Here is a 2358-nt window from a genome sequence, read left to right as displayed (position 1 = left end):
GTGTGTATTATTGAAGATATCAAGTGGACGGCGACCAATTTTTGAAGCATAAAATGGAGCCATATCTTCAAATAGGCGAACTTTATTGCCGAATACATTGCTCGCCAAGACATTCTTATTACTGATTGTCATAGTTGGGATCATTGTACTCCCTCCTTTGCTTGAGATGCTTGACATTTTGAAAGAGTAATGTTAGGGAGACCAAATTCTTAAATCAAATTTAGTAAACTACATGATGTGCTTGTTGATAATTGAATTATTATTTAAGTATTGATTAATACATTTATTTCCTATTATTGACGCATCGTTTAGTTTGTAAATTTAATTTAATATTTTAGTCTCACAAGAATGATCTCTTTTGAAATTACAGTAAAAATGAGGCTATGAGAAAAACTCATTGGACGATCAAGTTTGAAAGGTTTGTATGTACGGTCGGGCACAAACCCAGTCTGGACTCTGGAGTCGCGATAAGGATTGAGCAGAGCATTTCGTTAGGGTTTAAGCTAAAATCTCCCTCAGAAATGGCGTCTCTCCTGGCGATTCGATGAGCACGAAGCCCATCGCTCTCTCCTTTCTTCAAGGTAGGCCTCTGCACTCTTCTCATTTTACCTCCTTTGACGACAACACGGCCACCGCCGTCGCCGTCGCCATCCCAACCCTAACATCAACCAAAACCCTAAGCACTTTCGCCGTCCCAATTGAGTAACCGAGGCCTCCTCAGCAGCAACCCCCGCCGTCCGATCCTAGGGCTTTCAACGACCAGGCGAACCCTAACCAGTGGAGCCCACAAGGCCAGGGATACAGAAACCTGAACCAGTGGAATTGGCAGACCCAGGGCCAGAACCCTAGCAATCAGTTCAATTATCAGGGTCAGAACCAGAGCTATCCCAATAAGGGATATCCTAATCAGGGGTCGGACTATTCCAATGGCGGACACCCTAACCAGAATAACGAGAATCAGAGCTGCCCACGACGTGGAAACTCGAATCAGTGGAGTCTAAGGGGCAGGGCACTCCTCACCATCAAAACCCTAACCAGGTGAGCCCACCTCCTCCGAGACCCAATTTTCAGCAACCCACAAGCCCAAATCAATGGAAAAGTCCCAATCAAGGTACCCACAACCTGGAGACCGCAATCAGTGGATCCCACTGGCTCAAAACTTTAATCAAGGATACCCACAACCTCAAACCCCTGCTCAGGCTGTGAATCAGACCCCGGAAGTTGTACCTGCTTCAATTGATGATTTGAGGAGGTTGTGCCAAGAGGGGAAGGCTAAAGAAGCTGTTGAGATGATGGACAAAGAAGGGGTCAACGCTGATGCTGATTGGTTTGGGTCTTTGTTTGAGTTGTGCGGGAGATTAAAGTCGCTCGAGGATGCGAAAAAGGCTCATGATTTCTGATAGGAGCATATTCATGCGACTTAAATGGCTTGTTCTCGTGCATTTACGTTATGTTTCTCTAGTTATTTTAGTCCTTTATGCTTCTTTTGTGTGTTTTCAGGTTCTAAGGGCAAGGTATGCAAAAGGATGCCTTTTGGAGCCTTTTGGAGCAAATTAGAGATTGGAATGGATATCATATGCTTGGAGCCAAGAGGATGGACGAAATTAAAGACTTGAAGTAGGAAAGTTAAATCCTAAAAGACCTCATGTTTAAGCATCATTGAAGACTCCTACGCATTTTAGAACACAAAAACAACATTCCTTGCAACCTTAGGACATTGTCGTGTGTTTCCTTGTGTCTCCCTTCCTTGCCATGCAAGGAAGGGCTTTGTTCCCTATTTTAAACACTTAAAGCATTCATTTATCATATCATTCACTTATTATAAGCATTCACTTATCATATCATTCACTTATCAAACCATTCACTTATCACTTCCATTCACTTATCACTCACCACATATCATTCATTTATCACTTAACATATCATTCATTTATCACTTAACATATCATACACTTATCATAATCATTCACTTATACACTTATCATAATCATTCACTTATTCTTTCATCATTCAACCACCAATTCAACACATGCATTTCAAACCTTTCAACACCCTTTAATCATCTCCCTTTAAGTTATGATTTTATTTCCTAACCCTACATGCATTATTTATTAGCATCTTCACATGCATTCACACACACTTCACACAAACAAACAACTCAAAACCGTGAGCTCCCATTCCCTTATGCCATTTTCAGATTTCCACCCACTAACCTAGTCATCAACACATCTCATTCCATTGTAGATACCACAACACAAACACTCCATTCCTTCTCTAGCCGTGAGTTTCTCTCCATTTTCTGCACCATTTTCTCCACCACTCCTCACCTATTTCCATAATTCCCCACTCCATTCCACA

The 2358-nt window shown here is 41.9% G+C and overlaps 1 pseudogene; it reads left to right on the top strand.

The window, feature by feature from the left end:
- The first annotated feature begins 521 nt into the window (after positions 1–521).
- Positions 522–1379, top strand: LOC125473771 (annotated as a pseudogene).
- Positions 1380–2358: the final 979 nt, after the last annotated feature.

The sequence above is a fragment of a genome, unplaced genomic scaffold (assembly GCF_019419815.1).
Source record: "Pyrus x bretschneideri cultivar Hongxiangsu unplaced genomic scaffold, Pyrus_bretschneideri_v1 Contig96, whole genome shotgun sequence".
NCBI lineage: Eukaryota > Viridiplantae > Streptophyta > Magnoliopsida > Rosales > Rosaceae > Pyrus > Pyrus x bretschneideri.
This window is presented reverse-complemented; position numbering and strand designations above follow the sequence as displayed.